Source organism: Lissotriton helveticus, chromosome 7 (assembly GCF_964261635.1).
Source record: "Lissotriton helveticus chromosome 7, aLisHel1.1, whole genome shotgun sequence".
Classification (NCBI taxonomy): domain Eukaryota; kingdom Metazoa; phylum Chordata; class Amphibia; order Caudata; family Salamandridae; genus Lissotriton; species Lissotriton helveticus.
This window is the reverse complement of record NC_136068.1, coordinates 528,889,274-528,911,552: the sequence shown is the minus strand read 5'-3', so window position 1 is coordinate 528,911,552 and position 22,279 is coordinate 528,889,274. Positions and strand designations below refer to the sequence as shown.

The 22,279-nt window shown below is 44.7% G+C and overlaps 2 long non-coding RNA genes across 2 annotated transcripts in view; one reads left to right on the top strand and one right to left on the bottom strand.

The window, feature by feature from the left end:
• LOC144768713 (uncharacterized) overlaps positions 1 to 5,013 on the top strand; it is a 79,933-nt gene extending 74,920 nt beyond the window's left edge. The window contains exon 4 of the long non-coding RNA XR_013598613.1: positions 4,325 to 5,013. This is a non-coding gene — a long non-coding RNA (uncharacterized LOC144768713). The remainder of the gene's footprint in view (positions 1 to 4,324) is intronic.
• The window catches only part of LOC144768714 (uncharacterized), a 242,652-nt gene that overhangs the window by 39,132 nt on the left and 181,241 nt on the right, over positions 1 to 22,279 (bottom strand). The window lies entirely within an intron of this gene.

Genomic DNA, 22,279 nt, shown 5'->3' with positions numbered 1-22,279 from the left:
CTGCAAAGCCAGACAGTGTGAACTATGAAGAGATGAATTGTAAAACACATAAACTCTTCCTCCTTGCCACACAATGTAGTGCTTGAATTACTTACTGGTAATCTTCATTAATCCGATTCTTCCCTTCTCGCCCCAGTACTTATATAATGAGTGAATGCCCCCATCACCAGTACTGCTCACCGCCTCCTAAAGCCGTTGACCCTTTCTATTCCTGTAATAGGGATTTAACCAGAAAGCCCCTCCCTTCTTTCTAGACAGCCTGCTTCCCATCAATGTCTCAGCAAAAAAAGGTTGAGGAAGGATACCAGGGCAGGAGGGAGGTCTCGTAAGTACTATGACTCAGTAAGGAAGAATCATGGTAATGTAGATTACTTGCAAGTAATCCGATTATTATCTATTCATTTCCTTCTACTTTCCATTTCTTAGTGAGCTATGAATGAGCTAACAACCCCCCTTTATCAGCCAAAGCGCATATGAAAGAATAAACACTGAAAACAGCTGGAAGAATTTTATTTAATAACCATTCCATACTCCTGATGCATTTAAATCATATATAAAGTTGTGTACAAATACAAATATTCACCTGATCTCTGGTACCTCAACAAACACAAAAAAGAAAGCAAACAAGTTCTATGAGTTGACATCGTTTCCAGAACGAGGTTTAACCAAAAAGGGTAACTCAGAGAGAAACATGCAATTTATTATGTAAAATAAATGTCGAACGTGAGGCTCCATTGCAGCCCTACACATCTCTCTAAAAGAAACCTCCGCATGTTCAGCCCAGGGAGATTTCATTCCTTTAGTTGACTGAGTCTTTATTTTCTCAGGAATCTCCTTTTCACTACCCTGACAAGCTGATGAGCTAACTGATCTTATTCGTTGTGCTGTAGTAGAAGAAGATGATTTTTTTCTCCCTCTCTTAACAGGTTTGAAATTTGCAAAGAGGGCATCAGAGAGCCTATATTCCACTGATCTCCTAAGTTACATTTGAATAGCCCTTCCTACATCCAATAGTTGCATCAAAGGGTCCTTACTGGTATTATCAGGTGGTAAGGAAGCAAGCACAATCTGTCTTTCTATGGAAGTTGGAATTAATATTAGGAAGAAATTAGGGATCAACCCAATTCACCTATTCGCTTACCAGACATTATAGTTACCTGGAAGATGGTCTTATGAAGGAGAAACCAGATTACAAATTCTTGTCTTAGGAGATCAGAGCCTTTAAAAAGCCTAGATACTAAAGGTTCAGCTGCAGACAACTCAATCCAAGCACATCTAAATGACTGTATTGCAGATCATTGCAATCTGAAGGTGGCCAGAGAAAATCCCTTACCAAAGCAATCCTGTAGGAATTAGAGGATATTTGGAACTGAAACGAAAAATCTCACCCTCTGCACAAGAAATAAAAAGAACCTAAGTGATGACTATAAACCTTATTAGTGGATTCTCTTCTGCGAGCTTGTAATGATCTAAAAACAGAAAGAGAGAGAGGCCCTTATTCAAGAACCCCTCCCTCTCATTCTCCAGACTATCAGTCTTAGACAGACTACATAATTCAGGGGTAGTAGTGACTACAATAGAGGAGAAGGGAACAATGTCAGAATCCATTACTGCTCCAATGCCAACCTCCACAGTAACGGTAACAAATGTCTCCTTGTCAAAAATGGCAGTACCAACGTAATGTCCTCTGTATTCTTGCCAGAACATTTGAGAACAATGGAATGGATGTAAAGGCATAAAACAGCCCTCTGGCAAAGACATCAGTTGCCACAGCTTGATGATCTTGAAACATCGACCGAAAATCAACAAGAGAGATAGGGCTAGAGTAGACACTTCTATACCCCAAGTAGTCTTTCATAAACAACTAAGGAGTGACTAAGTGCAAAAAACATGGGGGGAAAAAACCACTTTAATTTAAATGATTACTAAAAAATCCCATTAACCCAAAGTGAAACCAAACAATTTGAAGACATCAGCTACTGAAAGCAGCCCATGCCCAATTTGGCCATTAAGTGAAGAGAAAGAACTCTTTCCTTATAAAGGACCCTTACTCACCACTAGTTGGTGACATGCTTCATCATTGGGTCCCCGCTGGGGTGGCCGAATGCCTCCCCAGCGTGCTACAACGCCTGAGTTACAGCGGAGCAGGATAGTGTTGAGTGTGACAGTGCTCAAACTAAAGAAGTGTATTTAGATGTGAGTGCTAGTTAAAATATATTTCAAGGAACTATTTACACATCATTATTATTAACCATGTAGGCAAAACTGATGCATTACCAATGCTTGTTAAGAGAAGCGCAGTAGTACACTTACAAAGTAGAAAAGAAAGCTCCATTAGCCTTAGTGACCACATCTTCAGAAACTACCCTTCTGCATTGCATTGAGAATAAGTTCCCACTAGGTGGCGCCCATGGCCATTAAGAAACTATCTAGAATGAAGCACCACTAAAATTAAACGAAAAGGAGCAGATTTACAAGCCCCTTGCGCCTCTTTGCGCCACCATTGTCACTTTTTATGACGCAATTGCAGCACAAACAATGCGCCCTATTTACAGCGTGACGCATCTAGGGAGATGTTATAAAGCCCTGCGTCACATCATACCTGCGTCAGGTATAATGTATGCAGGGTGGGCGTTTATCCGCAGGAAAGCCCCGATACAGTGACGCAGTGAAATCTACAAGATTTCACTGCATCCCTTTTTGGGCGTCACTGCGTCAAAGCCTTACGCCTGCTTGAAGCAGGCGTAAGGAGTGACGCAGTGTAGTGGGAATAGGCCACAAAAGGCATTGCTGGAGTTGCATCGTGCTTGTGACACGACTCCAGCAATGCGTGACATTTGCTGCAACAGATGCGTCTGTCAATCCTTCCGCCATGGTGAGCCTTATTGTAAATATGCGGCATCCATGGTGGCGCAAGCATTTTTTAGGGTAGCGCAAGGAAAGTGATGCATCTCTATAGATGCGTCGCTTTCTTGTAAATCTGCCCCACAGTGTTTACTGAAACTGTTCAATTCCCAAAGTGATGCTGCAAGCAGCCGCACCATTACCAAACATATGGGGCAGATTTAGAAGCCCCTTTGCACCACTTCTGCGTCACTTTTCCCATGTTAAAAGTCATGCAAAAGTGTGGCAAGGGGCTTCTAAATATGCCCCATGGTTCCTGTGCAGACGTAAAAATGGGAAGACATGATGCCTGAGCATCCACAACTCCCAAAAGACAAGCAGTGGCGAGGCTGGCACGTACATCAGATTCCCTCGAGCAGTGCCTCTCACAGCCACATGGTGACGAAGAGGCCTCTTCAACTCCCAGTCCCTGATACCCATTGGAAGAGTTAAACAAGCTCAAAAGAAATGTTAGGGGCATAGTTTACCAAAATAAATGAGAACATTGCTAACACTAAACAATGTCTTCAATAGAGGGGCCGTAGTATCCCCTGGAAAAGAAGGATTTGCCCTTTCAAGCCCCTTCAGCCCTGAAGTAAGTGAAAAGGGCACAACAAAAAACTGGGGGGTGGGCTTATTTATGGTCCTTGCATCATTTTTGCGCTGCCGGTGCATCACTTTTTTTGACACACTAGTGGCGTAAAAAAGTAGCCTTGTTGCACCATATTTACAGAGTGACGCATCTAGGTAGATGCGTCACTGTGTAGACCCCTGCGCCACATTATACCTGCGCCAGGTATAATGTATGCAGGGGGGGCAAGTTCCGATGCAAGAAAGGGTCGTAGAAGTGACACAGTGAAATCTATGAGATTTCACTGCACCCCTTCTAGGACGCAAATCCGTTAATATTTTACACCTGCATCATGGCAGGCGTAAGACTGAAGCGGGCACATTTAGCATGGGATTTGCCCATGTGTCTATTGCTGCAGTTGCGTCACTTTTGTGACACACTCCAGCAATGAGTCATTTTTGTGCTTACAGACACCTAAAAAATACTGACGTTTCTGTAACTCCTTGCTCCATGAAACGTCAAACTGTAAATAAGACACAACATTGGTTTCGCAAGGAGTGCGCAACAAAAAGCGACGCATCGCTGTTTTCTCGCAGGGAAGCGTCACTTTTCATAAATGAGGCCCTGGCACTCCTCGGAAAAGTGAGTGAATTTATGAGTAAATCCCAATTCCAGAGGCAGAAAGAGGAAATAGCTGTAGGGAGTGTTAGCAGTACTGGCGAATGCACACATTCACTCATTAAGTAAGCAATAGGAAGAGGAAGAAGAAGACTGGGAAATACCATATTTCTCTATAAATGAATGTCTCTTCCTTGTTGAAGCAAATGAAAACAGAACAAACAAAACTAATTAAGTTGTTGTTTTCTACAGAGGAAGTCAAAGGATGTTCAACGGCAGAACAGTGTAAAAATATGGAAGGAGCCAAACTGAGTGATGACGACATCCTTGACTGCTGTTCTACAGACTTGTGCAACGACAAACCGCTGGGACTCAAAAAGTTTCATCCATCATAGATTAGGAGCAAACGACGACACTTAAACAAGATGGTCACCGGGTTTAACACAAACTTATATCTCTTCCCCATGTCAAGAACGCAATCTCTATTTTCTTTTGTCAAATATATTATGTTATTGAATAAGTATGGTGAATACATATATTATGTTATTGAATAAGTATGGTGAATACGAGAGTTCTCTGTCGTCTTTTTTTTCTGCAATTCGTATTACTCCTGGCAGGTCCTTTTCATGGGATAGAATGCGTTATCAGGCTGAAAAAAAATGCATCTTGTTCTCAAAAATGTATCTAGCATTGTTCCTCAAAGATCCCCAACTTGTTTCCTTAACTTTAACATGTCCAATATTATAATTTTGACTGATTATTCTTGTAAAATTCTTTTCTACTTATTCTCTTTTACAAATTTAACTCTTGAAAGTTCTTTCTGACTTCGCAGCTGCTTAGACAAAGTGGGACTTGTATTTTCCCCAAAGTATTTAAAAATTATATTCTCTTCATTAACTTAGCTTTTGTGATTAAACTCTCATTGTTGATCTTCAAAGGAATCATAGTCTTGTTTCAGACTCTCTTTTCATTGTAGCGCGGTTGGATTGTTGGATGTGTAGAATGTAAGAATGTCCCAATGTATGGATGGATAAGTACCTCATATCCTGGTGAGTAAATTCATGATTGAATTCTTGGAGAAGTGACTACATGGATGCATTGTGATGAGAGTGGTGACTGTAAATTGATGGATGGATCAGTGAGTATATGGATCGCCTCTGACAGCAGTGTGTTATAAACATTCTACAAATTACCAATATTATTTTAGTTCAAGACGTATAGCAGGACAGGGCAGGGTACCAAAGCACCAAGAATGCCCACAATATATTAAGAATGACTCCCATGATGCAGGTGCACCCATAAGTTAGAGGTGATTAAAAACTGTCACGGATGTCCGCAGTTTACCAGAAATTATCACCAATACATGTTCAGATTTGTCCCATCACTCAGGAATCCTTCATGTATTGTCATGCTTTCTCCATCACTCAATATTCATAACAGAATTCTTCGTTATCTTGTTACTCTTGTTACTCAGAAATAATGCAAGTTGATGTTTGCACAATCACTTATTAACCTTGAATGAATGCTGAGATGTGGACTGTCACATCTAGATCATCTGTTCAGATTCACACCAATATTAGTGCTATTGAAAGCATCAGTATCTTCTACGGTACTGCGGTTTGCAATGCTTAATTCCTGAGGTAAATAATGAGCAAGAATAGGATCTGGGTGTACTTAAAGGTTTGGGGGAGTAGGAGAGTCGCCATAAAACAACAGGGTTCCGACCCCACAACCTGAGACTCCCTTACCTCACTTTAAGGCGAGAGAACACCAGGGTTCCCACATCTAAGCTTCAGCTGGGTCTGCTATTAAAAGCCTTTGCCCGCCAGTTCATCACCACAGGGTGATCATTGTATGAACATTTGCCTGATTTAGAGCAAACCTTCTGGCTTATATACTTCCTGACTGGCACCACCATGCAGGATCTAGGCAGGAAAAAGTGAACAATGTCACCAGTGCATAGAGAGAATATTTCTTGTTCACTAGGGATAATATTTTGTTTCTCAGTAACAACGCCTCACTTTTCAATTGTGTTTCTGTGCTGTAAAAAGAGGTCATCAGTTGTCCTCCATGATTCAGAACATAGCCTTACCTAAGTGCCCCTATCTACACATATTCACAAGGCAAGTTTTGTAGTGTGTGCAGTCGTACAGCAATAATACTAGTAGGCCCAGATATATGACCAAGAAAACAGCGCCCCACAAATTGTGATTTTTTTGCGACCCGCAATTTGCAAGGAGCTATTTCCTATGTACAACAGCGATTCTGGGCTGGCAAATTGAGAGGCTCATGAATATTAATGAGCCTCACGTAATTTGCGACCCCATTGGGAATGGCATGGCCTCCCAGGTATGGTGGCCTGCTGTGCTCAGCAGACCACCATGTCTCGGACTGCTTTCAAATAAAGCAGTTTTTTTTTAATGCAGCCCATTTTTCTTAAAGGAAAACAGGATGCATTTAAAAAAAAATTAACGTTTTTGTTTCATTGTTTAAGGGCAGGCAGTGGTCCCTGGGAACACTGCCTACCCTTAAAAAATATTTCCCCCGCATTTGCAAAGGAGAAGGGGTCCCCTGGGAAACCCTTCCCTTTTGCGAGTGCAGTACCACCCTCTCGAAGAGGGTGGTAATTTGCAAGAGTTTTGCACCCGCAATTGCAGACGCAAAACATTCATGTATGGGGTTGTGCTCGTTATTAGGAAGAGAACGCTCCTTCCTAATAGAGAGTCGAGTTGCAAAAAAATTTGACTCGCAAAATAGGCTTTGTACATGGCCAATGCTGTTTTTGCATGCACAAACGGGTTTGCAAACCTGTTTGCGCATGCACAAATGGTCGTACATCTGGCCCCTAATGTGCAAAAAAATACTATTCACAAACCTACATGCGGAGGTCAACGCCTCTCCCTCTACTATCGTATATGTGTGGAGATCTACCCTCCAGCTTCAGAGTTCTCTGCACACAGAGGTAACCATTTTAGTAGTAAATGTGGAAGGGACAGGAGTAAGTGAATTAAAAATTGAGACTACTTACTACTAAATGGGAGGAAGGGTTGAGGGCAGATTGATAAGGGGTACAAAGAGGGACAGGCACCCACCCATAAAAGAGTAAACTCATTGATGTTCACAAACTGCACTTCTATAATTACTATAGTGAGAAAAAAAAAGAAACAGTAGTAAATGTACTCAAGCTCAGACCTGATGTCTAGCACCACACATGGCCAACCACCGGTACTGCAACACGGTCCGTTAAAAAATAATGGAGAGGGACGTAAAATAAAAATCCATAGGAGCTACTGTTAAATTAAGTTACCTTATTTTAACTTTTTAAAAATACAAATAAATAGAATTTAATATTTTGAAAATATATAAATGAAACCTAATTATTAAATTATTATAACATTTTAATAACCCTTTTTAATTAAAAAATGAATGTATCTTTAATGAAAAATAATTTTAAAAAGATATCAATATTTTTAATAAGTTTTCTAAATACATATAAATGGTATACTTTCAGTGGGCTTTTTTACATATTTAAAATGATCATAATTTGATTTAATACATTCAAAATAATTATACATTTAATTAACAAGTATGTTAGTATTAAAGAATTATTAATTTTAGTTTGCATATAAAATGAATCTGTTAAAAGAATTTAAATTTGTACTGAACTTAAAATATTTGTACTCTTTTTTTAAAAGTTGAATAACATTTTGAACTTTTTCCTAAACTTAATCGCACGGAAATATCCACCTCGGTGGGAGAGACCACTGTTAAAGTGAAAAGTTGCTAGTAGTAACATTTCACTTGTAAATTAGGCTCCATCCTCTGATTTCAGTGGGTAGGGACATGTAACTCTTCACTTTTAAGTAACTTTACATTTGTAAATGGTGCATAGCCAAAAGTAGCAAAGTTACTCAAAAGCGTAAGACTAACCTTACATATATACATGTACTTGTGTAAGTTTACCTTTGTGAATAGCCCCCTAGCAATTTGATGCTGCAGCCAAAGGATTCAGGCAAGTGGAGTTTCAGAGTGTGCCACGAGGACTTGAATCACAAGTAGTAGTCTATGAGGCCAAGGCTCCAGCACAGAGATAGGTGCAGTGGAAAAACGATAATTACTTATCCAATGGAGAGTACTATCCCAGTCATCTTGTACACTGAAACAAATTGACTAGTGTACTTTCCATGTGGCACATCACATTCCCCACCAGTTTGCCTTTCTAGGCTGAAGTGATGCAATGATCTGAGTATTGTTGTTTACCGAAATCTATTTTGTATGTAGTCCGTGGCAGTACATTTTCTACAAAAGGGGGAGTAAGCAGGAACATTACTATAAATGTTAGCCCACATTGGCCAAGCTGATTTCTGACACAAGACTGCCCTGGTGTGTAATCCCAGGGTGACCACTTGTCCCTGACATAACTAATCACTGGTCACAGGGATCACAGTTTTGCACTTATTACATTCCTGTGACTTGTGACATGTCCTGTATTTGGGGTAATAACCTTTCCAATTGACAATGTAAGAAAGATCTCCTTTTCTTACCTTGGAATCAAGCATAACATGTACTGTATGTGAATTCCCATTTCATGTTAAGGACCCATTTTACACTAAAGACTGTCTAAATTACGTATGAGTAGGTTTAATACAGCTAAATGATAGACAGGATTAAATATTACAGTGTTAAGGGTGCACTGCAACTTTGATCATCACGTCAATGTAATCGAGTCTCATGAAGCGAGGCTGTAACTCTTGTTTCCGCTCAACTGACTTTTTTTTAAATAATAACCTGACCTTGTCTCTGATGCAACTACAGGGATATTAAAGTCCTGATTTAGAATTTGTGGCTGCAGATGGGTCGTCAAAAAACAACTGTTCAACCATCCCATGCTTTGGAGGATCGCACACCCTATTTGGAGTTTGGACATTTGATCAACTAAAATCTGTCACCAGTCAGTCACCTTACTTCATTTCTCTTCATCTGTTGACTAGGGTATATAAATGAAATGGAGGTTGGTCTAATGGCTGTCAGAATTCCATCTTCCATATTGAGCCTATCATTTCTGTCGATGGAAACATGGTAGATAAACCTCAATACTTGAGTAGAAGGAAAAAAATGATAAGTAACCAAACCCTACCCACAACCCTGATACTACCTACACTACGACAAAGTGACTTGCGTGTGGTAGCAATCTTTCTGGTGGATACTCTGTCACCTGCAGTCTCCTCACCTTGAGAACATTCCCAGGTGTTCGACAGGAACCAGAAAACTTCAAAGTCCTCACATAGCTGGTAGAGGGTTCTGGATTCGTAATGAAGCAAGAAGTGGTATCAAGTGGCATCACCAAAGCCATATCATGCTTACCCCAGCCGAACAATGGCAGTTTTCATCAATGTTTTCCCGCCTTCGAGGCATGAGGACAGAATGGCATGGACAGAGTAGTATACTACCAAAACATAAACTAGGCTCCTATTAACTTTACCTATAACATATCCATCAAACTGAAAGGTAGGGGGGTTGGTGAGGAATCTGCAGGTAGATTGAGTATCTACCAGAAAGATTGTTACCGCAGGTAAGTAACTTTTAAATCTGATGAAAACATCTACCTGCAGATTCCTCACCTGAAGAGCAGATTTCATAGTATTACCCTGAATCTGGAGGAGAAATGATGGATGGTTAAACAAGGAAATCCTGTAGTGGGATGCCCATGTCTCTGCCTTGAAGATCTCTGCCATTGAAACGCCTCTGATGAGAGCAGAAGCCCTGGAAGAATGCTCTCTGATCCCTTTTAGGGGGTCTTTCTTGGCCAAAGCATAGCAGGTCTTGCAGGAGAAAATAATCCTTCTCAAAAGGGTTCTTTTCTGCATGGCTTCACCTTTTTTTGGCACCACAGTACCCACCAAAGAGCTGGTCATCCAGATGCACGTCCCTGGTGTGTTCCATGTGGTAGTTGATGCCCATCTAGGATCAGACCTATGCAACAGCTTCTACTCCTTAGAAGGATGGGACGGGGTAAAAGGTTTGAAGGGTGACAGACGGACCCCATTGGAAAGGAGTCACCACTCTGGGCAGGAAAGCACCCCTGATTCGCAAGCCTAATTTGTCAGGGTAAAATGAGGTTAAAGGAGGAAGGGTGCTAGGTGCTTGTAACTCTCTCACCTGCCTGGCTGAAGTTATAGTGACCAAAAATACAGTTTTGAGAGTCAACATCCTCAAGGGACAACTACGGAGGGGCTCAAATCGAGTCTCCAGAAGACAAGTCAAAACCAAAACCAAATTAGGGTTCCATTGGGGCACAACGAATGGAGTTGGAGAATACATATTAGTAAACCCTTTCACACATGCCGAACAGATGGCTGACCTGGAAGGCAGAGAAATGCTGAAAATGCAGCCAGATCAGGGGCTGCTCCTTCACTAGGTTGGAGGAGTGTCACCACGCTGCTTTCTCACAGTGCAAGAAGCAGAAACATAAAATGGTTAAAAAAAATTGGGAAAGGGAGTAGGCCTAATGGCTAGGGCAGTCAATCTCAAATCTGGGGAACAGGGTTCGAGTCTCGCCAATGACTCTGAACATCCTGTGATTCTGGGCAAATCACTTAATCTCCCTGTGCCTTACAAAAAATGAAGGCGTCCTCATATAATGCAATTGGTGCTATGTGAAACGCTCTGATACAAGATTCAGGTCAATGTTAGCACTATATGAAACTCTGTAAAAAAACGACCATTTTACGTCTCTGCTTCTCGCACTGCGAGAAAGCAGAAGTGTTTGGTTGCAGGCTACAAGGAGGGTTGGGCAGGGAAGGGGAGGAGTGGTGTGCCCACACCTGAGGGAGCATGACTGGTTTGGTCAGCCCTTTTGGGCCACCTAAATCAATCATGCGGACTCAGCCCTTTCTCCATGCAGGTTGCAATGCAGCTTACATGGAGAAAATGGCCTCCCCATGGGTGCCTGACTGGGCGGCACCCCCATCAGTAATAACGCTGCATTGCAGCACTGTGATTGGCTTAGGGGAGGAGAGGGAGGCTGCCTGCTTGCTGTTCCTGCTGGAGGCAGGATAGGAGAGCAAGAGCCGGAGCTATGAAAACACGGCACCGGGCCCAGCTGGCGGGCAGGTACGTTTGAAAAAATTAATTAATACATTTACTGGCGTGACCCTCCCCACGCGACCCCCTGTCTGTGAATAATGCAAGCCGTAACTGAGTCAAATACCCCTTGCCAGTGCCTATTACACAGCCACTCTGGGCAAGGGAAAGTACATATTGCAGGATTTGTGACAACTTGGCCTGTAGGAGGTCTACTTCTTTGTCTGCACACCATGTAATAAAGCTGCTCCATCTGCAAGAATAAGCAGATTTAATGGAGGGGCGAAGGGCTGGCAAGATGACATCCGCCACCTCCGGTGGCAGCTAGAAGGAACTCAAATGTCCCTGTTCAATCTCCAAGCATTAGTAGGAGATCTCTGAGATTGTGGTAGAGAACCATTCCATCTGACTTGGAGAGAAGGTTGGGACTGAATGGAGGTCTCAGCAGGAAATGTGAAGAAGCACAGAAGGTCCGAATACCACCCCCTCCTTGGCTAATCCTCTGTGATAACAAGTACTTGGGTCCGGTCTACGGGGTTCTTTCTCAGAACCCAAGGCATCAAGGATATGGTGGGAACACCTAATGCAGCTGAAAGTTTCAAGTTAACTGAAACATATCCCCCAAGGCTCCCTTCAATGTATGCTGTAGGTTGTAGAACTGTGAAGATGTCCTGGACTAGCTCTGTTAGAAGACCCACTCGTGATCAGGAAGATAATGCTGGCTCAGGCTGAGGCTGTTGAGTCTGATATTCAGAGATCATTCTAGGGGATTGGCAGAGAGCTAGATCTCCTGACGGTGTGCCATAGCTGACCATAGCCCCAACACTTCCACACAAAGGAGGTGAAACCCTACTTCCCCTTGCTTGTTGACGTACCACATTCCTGTTGCATTGTCCGCAAAGATCTGGAGGTACCAACCTTGGATAGAAAGCAGGAAGGCCTCGAGCGCCAGCAGCATCACCTGCAGTTCCAAGAGATTGATTTGAAGAACCTGTTCTTCCCCAGGCACAAGGATTCTGATCACCAAATCATCGAGGTGGGCTCCCCACCCAAAGGTGGAAGCATTCCTCACTACCATAGCCATGGTTGGAGGGGAAGTGAAGGCCAGCCTGCAGGTCGGTTTCACCTTGTTTTCCATTAAACTCCTCCTTCTGCAGTGCTGCAGATTACAAAAGAGTCTGATAGGTCTCCAACTCATTGTAGCCACTGCCTGTGGAAGCACCACTGCAGGGCCCACATTTGCTAACATGGGTGCATGATGGAAGATTGCAGGAACCCAGCAGACCACGTAATCTGAGGACATTAATGACTGTGACTTGCATGCCTTGCTGGAAAGAAGGAACAATTTTTCGCATATCAGAAATCCTCTGGGGAGGAGTTAAGGCACCTAGCATGGTGGTGTTCAGCACTGACCCTATGAACTGGACTCATTGGGAGGGCCACAGTTGGGTTTTGGGCTCTTTGCCTGCAAAACCCAGGTCAAACAGCAGGAATGCTGTCAACTGCAGATGGCACGAAACCACATCTGGCAATGCAAGTATGAATAGCCAGTCATCCAGGTACAGGAAGATAGGAATGCTCTACTTTCTTAGATAGGCCTTCGCCTCCACGATCACCTTCTTGAAGACTTAACACACTGATGTTAAGCAAAAGGCCAGTCCTGCAAATTGGTAGTGCGTAGCCAGTTATTGCAAGTAGTTCTGATGCAACCGCAGGGTAACAATGTGAAGGTATTCATCCTGCAGGTCGAGTGACACATCCATGTTCCATGATACAACACCAGCAACACTTGAGCTTTGGCATTTAGAACTTTTCCTTATGGAGGAAGAAGTTACATTTCCTATGGTTCAAGATATGTGCAAACTGCGAACCTTTTCGGGCACCAGGAAATAAAAAATGTAACATTGCAATCCCCTTTCCTGCTCTGTAACTAACTCCACTGCTCCTTTCTGTATGAGGGCTGCCACCTCTTGTTTTAGTATAGTCAGGATGTCTGGAGGTCTTGAAGGGTTGAGTAGGATGGAGGAAGGATAGAGGTGATACCCTTGCAGGCCAGGAGGAAGGAGGTTACCCGTTGTCCCAAAGGTTCTAAGTTCTATTAGAGTATAAAACTAGGAATGCTTTCATGGTGGCACATGGGAGAAAGATGAGGAAGAGGAGGGTTCATGGACGGACCTGCAGCCGTTTCCTGTGGCTCTGCAACAGATTTATCTAGCCAGAAGGTTCACCTGTTGCTGATGCTGAGGCTGGCACAACTGTCGCTGGTGAAATAAGAACTCTTGAACAGCCATGAAAACTCAAAATTGGTGATATTTTCCAAAGGGTGATGGAAGCCATAGTCCTAGGGACCAAACTGTAGCTTTACTGGTTTTGAACCGCATCAGTGCGGAATCAGCTTCTTTGACAAAAAACTGTGCCCAGTGGAAAAGCAGTTCTTTGAGATTGTCCTGGATGTCAGGAGAAAAGTTTGAATTTCGGAGCCAAACATCTTCCAGATAGAGAAGGAAGCACCCATTACCTGGGCCACAGAATAAGCTGTGTCCAGGTCAGATTTGATGACGGCGTTCAGGTTGTCTTGGATGATCTCTTGAAAATGACCCTTATTTCCTCCGGTGCATGAGGCTAACATTAGTGCCATATCAGGCAAGGCATGGGTGTAGCATGCAAGGAGGGAGTAGGCATTTATTGATTTCAGGGTCATGCCTACCGCTGAAAAAGTCTTCTTCCCCCAGATTCCAGGAGCTTTAAATCTCTGTCAGCAGGTACTGTGGGGAAGGCTCCACCTGATTTACCAGATGAGCAGGAGGCTTGAGTAACAAGGACTCTCAGGAAAAGGGTGGGTAGAGAGAAAGGCTGGGTCACCCACAGTGAGGAGATGGCGGTGTGCTACTAATCTATTTACCGCCAGGAGAGAGGATGTTTTTTTCCCATACCACCATGACTGGATTCAGGATAGCATCATTGAAGGGAAGTAGATGTTCTGAAGTTGGGACTGATGGCAAGAGCATCTCTGTGTAGACAATACTTTTAACGTCCGTTGTTGGCAATTGTAGATCCAACACCTCAGAAGCCTATTGTATTACCTTATAAAATGACATCACTTCAGGCATTGGTGAACCAGTGGGAAAAGTCATAGCCAACTCTGGGGAGGTGTCCGAACACTGGCAGAAAAAAAGCCTAGGATGTCCTTATCTTGATCTCCATCACCAACAGTATCTCCATAAGGGTAAATATTTAGGGGATCAGAGTTGGTTCCAAGAATATCATGAAGACTACTTCAGTAGTCCTACTCTTTAAAAAGTCATTGGGTCGCCATGTGTGATCTGCATTGTGTTGCTACTGACGCTAGTGGGGTTAGTTCCATAGGTGGAGTCAAAGGTGGAGGCGGCGCTGGAACCATTCAAGGCATCTAAAGACGTGCTGTTGTATAACAGGCAGCTGGGTGGAAACAGTGTGCAGTTGGCATGGGTCAGATTGTGTGGTGCAGAATGATGTCAGTGCCATAGGCATGAACATCTGAAAGCCGTATGGAGCTGAGGGTCCCAAAGAGACACCAAATGGAATTGATGCTTTGGCAAAAATAGAAAAGAAAGGGGCCCATTAGGATGGCCCATTCCACCACCGCCACCACCACAGTGCTGGCGGTGGCGGAAAATGCTTTTTTCCGCATGCCAGTAGCGGTCCTCACGCCCGCCAGATTAGTATGGCCAAACAGCCCATTTCCCGTCCGAGGCGAACCGCCATCAAAGTGCGCCCGCCACCACCGCGGTGGGAGCCAATGTAGACTCACCCGTGTGTAATGACGTCCCGTCCGCTCTACAAATCAGGATGCCCCAAACAGCCAGTTGCACCACAGCGGAGAAACCGTACAACCAGAGACGGCGGAAGCTCGACAGCGGAGCGCAAAACCAGAGTCCTAGTTCCTTCCACCCGGTCCTGAACGCAATGGAACCAGCTCTACACGTCTTCCCAATGCTGTACCTGATACAGTACCAGCAACTCATGCACCGTCGCGGACGCCGCCGCAGGTACGTAAACACACAACTCGGCACACAACCGCAACACATTACCCATGTGCAGATATTGGGTTCCTCTCCACACCAGACACCCTGGCGCTTTTTGTTTGTGTATATTTCTGTGTTTCTCTTGTATATTTTTTCTTTCTGTTTCTGTAATATGTGATATTTGTGTAGTGTTGTGTGGGTATATAGTGGAGTGTGGTTGCCTGTAAGCATGATTGGTTGCCTGAGGGTGTTTTGGGGCTGCGATATATGTTGAATTTATTGAATTGTATTGTACATAATATATGTTGAATTTATTGAATTGTACTGTACATTTTTATGAAAGAATTATTGTTTATGCATAAAAAATAAAAAAGTGATATGTTTTTCAAATAAATTTTCCTGTGTGGGACAATGTTGATATTTAGAAATTAATGGATTAGTTACCTTTATATTAAGTGCTATCTAGGAGAGGTCTTCTGTTTTTGTTGGGAACAGGAACACATCCACAAGTGTACCCACACATGTCCTACCTGTCACCAAATAACACCTCCGCATCCAGGTCACCCATCTACTGCGATCTAGAAGTAATGTCCCGGTCACGTCACCGCAGCGGTGAAGACAAGGGAAAACATGTGCACAATGCAGAAGGCAGGGCCAGGCATGGGCAGTCCACAAGGATCACAGGGCCACACCTCCACCCTCCACACACTAGCCCTCCCATGAAGGAACATGCCATGTGCCCCTCCTGTGCACCCCCATGCACAATAACCAGCCAGGTGAACCCACACCCTGCGCCACACACCAAACAACTAGGGAAACAGCCTCAGAAGCTGTGGCTGCAGAGGAACACACAGCACAGAAGCACAGGGTGGGGCAACCCACACACCACACCACATGGCAAGAAAACTGAGTCCACGCACAAAATGAACATACACACACAGATGTGGAACAATCACTCAACTGGACACACAGCCTGCCAAGTCACACAGACATACCCCACACTGACACACAGCCACATACACAGACCACATGCCAGCAGCAATGGAGGACAACAAATAGGAAACCTAAAGTGAGGTGCACTCAAATAGAAGGCCAAGGAGATAACTACCAAGCATGTGTACATCACATGCAAGAGAAAGACCATATAACAACACCCTCAGCCCATCAAACCCCACATGGCTGGCACAGTGAGTGAGGTCAAACCACAGTCATCTCAGTGCAACAACTCAGGGAGACAAAAAGGCAACCCGTGTATAGGCACAGGGATGAAAGGAAGGGTATGACATCAAACAGTGAACAGCCACACATCTGTATCCAACTACTTGACAGGTATATGTCAGCAGCAAAACACACAGGACCCATTGCAACACTCCATGACTGTCAAACACAAGTATGAACCTTCACCCATACCCCACCCCACAACTTACACCTGCAGCACACAACACCAGTGTCAACACAGAATTGTGCCAATAATGTCCACTCAATACACTGACAAACAATCACACTCCCTGGGGGGTATCCACAAACATCACACACAGGGATGCCAGAACCAATGTTTGCACAAAAACAACAGCCAAACACATAACTCAAGAAAAACACACACAGAACTACAACAAGACCAAACATGACCTGTGCAGCAAAACTGTGGCAAGGCAATGGGAGCACAGACAGAACAGGAGTACACAACCTAATCAGTCAGGAACAATGCACAGACAACATACCACAACACAGACAAGAAGTGCATCATCACAAAACAATCATGGACACAAACTGGGAGAAATGGGCCTACAATGAGACAGAGACAGATATTCCACACCACCTATCAGGTCAACATGGTGTCACAGTGTATCACATGCCTGCACATGCACAAGAATGACAAGAGACAGCTCACATAAGAGAGGAGAAAACACCAAGGACGCACCTGAAAAAAGCACAGGAACTAGAACAGACCTAAGTTCATGTAACAGACACACAAGTAAGGCACACCACACAAAAATCCGAATGAAACACACCACACCGACAAAACACGCACACTGACATGCAAATAGAACCCTAAACACAGAGCATCTGTCATCTGCAAGAGACAACACAGCCCAAACACTGCACACAGCCACATCAAACACACAACAGATGCACATGCCAATAAGTCACATTGCAAACACAGCAGGACATCAGGGGATGCACACCAGGCAAGGACAAGGCAACATACACACACAGCACTGCATGCACACCGAGCAGTGTATGCACACCAAACTTACCAGTTCCACACAGGTATGAGTGACACACGTTAAACACCCACAACAACAATCAAAACAGCACGCAGACAACACCACACTCAGGAAGTCAAGCAGTACCTCATCAAACACACATACAGCTAACCCAACACCCACAGATGCACAAGCCTGGGACCCCAAAGTGGAAACAACATGACCAGGGGACCGTGCAGCACAAACCGTTGAACTGCATATCAGCAACAATGACTGCAAAACAGTACAAGTAAAACACAGATAACCAATTGGGAAAATGTCCCGAGTGGCACATTGCACCTGTGCATAGGTCTACACCACAAAGCACAGTGTTTCAAATTAAGTGTTTGGGAGGCACACACACAGGTAAGCCAAGAGGACAGCTAACATGAAAGTGAAGTGTTGTGTCCGTCAGCAGTGGACATGGCAGTAGTGTACCATTCACAAATAGATGGAGTGCATAGTGTGGCTCACTGGTTAGAGGAGGCAGACCCGGACGCTGAGATCAGACCCGGGACCAGGGTTCAATTCCCGACGCGGCAGGGTCTTGAGCCCAAAATGTCCAAGGACTCGGTAATTCTCGCTTCGGTGCCTACTCGAATCACAGGTTCACACTCTGCAACTCTGGGCAATAGGTTGCTTAATCTCCACTACGGCCCCCCGCGGCGGGATGCCTGGCTTTCACCTTGGGGATACCCAGTAGGGGATATCTCACAGGGAAAAACCAGGACGGTTTCCCAATGCAAAGCGCTTTGAGACCTGGCGGTGATATTGCGCTATATAAAAACCTATCCATCCATCCAGTGCAGACTCACAATGGGTAGGCATCTGAAGCACAGATAGATGATGTTATGGCACCACACACCACATGCCATACTGGAGGCAATAAAGCCCCATGTGAAAGCAATGCATGAGAAAACACATCCACAATGTCAGTGTGGCTGAGCAGGTCTGCACAGTGACCACAAACAGTATCAAGACCAATGGCTGATCAACAAAACACAACACTGACTTGCCAGTCACACACTCTGCATACTCACAATTGCCACCAAAAACAAGTAGGAGTCAACCAGAACTGCAAGGACACACCATCACACTGCACAGTGCATAACATAGAATGCACACAAGTGCACACAATCACAGGGCTGAACAATCAGACCAACACGCACTCAACTCCTGGGTGACACATGTGAGTAGTTGATATTGCAGGGGCACACACACATCAACAATCCCAACAAAGTCACCCCTATCCACTGCACACCTCTTGACCACCCAAGTGCACACATCGAAAGAAACCCATGTGACTAGGATGACTGCCCATCACAATATGACCATACACCACGACTGCTGGGCCCACATCATGTACGATCACACATACATGATTTTCCTGGTCAGCCTGCCTGCAATCCTGTGGATAGAATTCCACTCTGTGCTGGCAGTGTAGTTGAAGGCAGTGCAAGTTTCTCTTAGTGGGGCAGTTTAGTGTTCAGTTGGGGAGAGAATGTGGCAATATGGCCAGAGCTGCTGAATTTGGAACTGGGGAGCCCGGTTCAGCCTTCATGACCAGTCCCCCAGACCACTCTCCTAAGGGAGCACATTCCCATGCTAGACCTTAGAAGGCCCCACTAGACCTTAGAAGCCCTGGTGTCATTGGAACCAGCAGGTGGACCCTAGCGGTGGCCAGGTGGGTTAACCTTGAAGGCTTGACATCCGCAATTCCTGCTGAAGTTCAGATCCAGTCTTGCCGACAGGCCAATGACGCATCACACCCTAGAGCAACGGTGACTCTGTCACTGAAGTCACAGGACCCTTGAGTAGGGTGGCTCTAGAGCGGTGCGATTAGTGCGATCCAGGTGCTGACTTCAGGTTGGGGCGTCATTTTTGCAAGTATATTATGTTTCTAAAAGCATTTCCTGCCTCCTTCCTGGCATCCAGCAATTTTAAGCAAACATAAAAATGTCATGATAACTGGTGATTAATGTTCTTCCCAGAGGGAGATGGAGTTTTGTCAAGTGGAAGTTTTGACTTGTGGAAAGGTAGTGCAGAGACTTTAATGTGCCTGATGCAAAGAACATGTACCATGCAGATAACAAAGTGCACATACAGTAAATTGGTCAGTGGGCTACTGCTTTTGTCAGTGAGATCCTTGTATTACTTGCAGCTTATAAGTCAAAATCTTAACATAGAACAGCGAGCTATTAACTGTCATCTAAGAGCTGCATGCAAACTGCAAGGTATAAATGAGAGCATTATGGTTTTTCCCCAGTCTTTGATTATCCTAATATTCCAAAAAGGGTTCATTTGGATAGCAATCAATTCTAGTTATTAAAGAGAACCCCCAACCATGGTATTACATTCTAAATTCTGAGTTTGTGTTTCTCCAGACCAATCACTATTAAACTATACTGACTACTAGTATGATTGTTATGTGACTCCTACACCTTGTAGTTCTTTGTCTTATGTAACATTTCCTATACAGTATTTTATGCACGTACGATTGATTGTCTCTGTGTAATGTGTGTGATGTAAAGTGCTCTGACACCCTACACTGGTATCAGTGGCGCTGTAAATCAAATTAAATGCATCTGAGACAGAGTGTGGTTACGGAGACTTGAGGGGCACTGTTAAAGGGTGGTAGTGAGGGAATCTGTGGTGGAGGGAGTCGCTGGGGGGGCACAGGGATCCACCAGCGATAAAGCCGCACTTGCCCTTGAGGCCAGTCTGCCTCACCCATTGGTTACTCCATTGGGCTTGTTTCAGCAGTAGTAGCTGCAACATACCAGGGGCCTGCAATGCAGGATTTGCATGCACGCCAAACTAAGCAGATAGGGGACAGGGGACAAGGACCCTGCACAAGCTGTGATGTTATGAGTGAGATGTCACAAACAGGGTAGGTAGAACTGATGTAAGTTGTGGGTTTCCTTCTGCTGCTTTTCCTTCAGCGGCGTAGCTAGGTGGGGGTGTTCTGCCCCAGGAGGCACTATTTTGCGGATGGGGGCTGTCTAGCCTTGGACCGTGTCATGTATGTGCATGTAACTTGCATGATCGAGGTAACTATTAGCGGCAATACTACATGTCTCTCGGACCTGTTTAAGGTGCTCGCCATCCTTTTTCCCCAGCACCCACCCAGGGGGGAGGCAATCTGAAGGCTTGCCCCGGGCACCACAAGCTCTAGCTACGCCCCTGCAAGATTTACCAAATAGGTGACCTCTCGCTTCTGTTCAACAATAGTGTGGGGCCCACTCCACTTGTCTTGGAGAGCTGCTGCGGCCACCGGCTCAAACACCCACACTTTCTGTACTGGCTGGTAAACAGTCAGTGCAGCCTTTTGGTCATGCCAGGCTTTCTGTAATTCCTGGCTAGCCTCAAGGTTTTTAGTTGCCTTTTTCATGTGCTCAGCCATCCGGGAGCGGAGACTAAGTACATAGTCCACAATATCTTGTTTAATGGGTTTGAGAGGTAACCCCCATCCCTCTTTCACCAAAGTGGTCCTCTGACAGGGTGCCCAAACAGAAGTTCAAATGGGCTGTAGCCAACCCCCTTCTGTGAAACCTCCCTGTATGCAAAACAAAAGGCAGGGTAGCAGGATATCCCATTTCAGCCTGAGCTTTTCTGGGAGACCATTAATCATACCCTTTAAGGTTTTGTTGAACTTTTCAACTAAACCATTACATTGTGGATGATAGGGTGCGGTGAACTTGTAGCTCACTCCCTACTCCTTCCACAGTGCAGTCAAGTAGCTAGACATAAAATTTGCACCTATGTCAGGTACTACCTCCTTAGGGAAACTCACTCTTGAGAAAACTCCCAAGAGGGCTCTTGCCACAACAGGTGCTGTAGTTGTCCTAAGGGGAATTGCCTCAGGGTACCTGGTGGCATGATCCACTACCACTAGGATAAACCTGTGTCCAGATGCTGTTTGGGGATCCATTTGTCCAACAATGTTAATCCCTACACGTTCAAAAGGAACCCCCACCACAGGTAGTGGTATTAGGGGGGCCTTTGTAGTGCCACCTGCCTTACCACTGGCTTGACAGGTTACACAGGAGCGACAAAACTCCTTGGTGTCTTCAGACATGTGGGGGTCAGTAAAAGTGAGGGACAATTCTGTCCCAAGTCTTGTTCTGGCCCAGGTGTCCTGCTAAGGGAATATCATGGGCTAGTGTCAATAGGAAGCCCCTGAATGCCAAAGGTATGAACAACCTCCTGCCTGCACCAGGCTTGGGGTCTCTACTTTCTGAATACAGGAGTCCATCATCCCAGTAAATCATATGGATGCCACTAGCATTCCCAGCAGCCTCAGCAGCAGCTTGCTGTCTGAGGGGTTCAAGAGAAGAGCAGCTAAACTGCGCTTGACTCAGATCTGCTCTGGAAGGGCCCCTGTCCCTCGGAACTCAACCTGATCAGGCTCAAGCTCCTCTGGGACAGTTCCTTCTTCAGGCTCACAATCAGCTTCCTCAGAAGGCTGATCCTCACTCTGAGTCAGGAAGAAGGCAATGCCTTAACCTTACTGCTCCTTTTCAGTGCCTATCCAGAGTTAGACTGCCTGACCTGTGACCTAGTCATAACAAACACATGTGCAGGAATTCCAAACATTGCTGCATGGATCCTTAGCTCAACTTCAGACCAAGCTGACGTTTTTAAATCATTGCCAAGCAAGCATTCTACATGGAGGTCTGCACTGATCACAACATTCTTAAGGCCAGTTAACCCTCCCCAGGAGAAATCAACAACTGCCATGGCATGTGTAGTCCTGACATTGCTGGCATTGATCACTTGGTAAGTCTCACCAAGTATGACTTGTCCAGGGTTCACAAGGTCTTGTGTCACCATTGTGACACTTGCCCCAGTGTCCCTGTAGGCCTCAGCTTTTT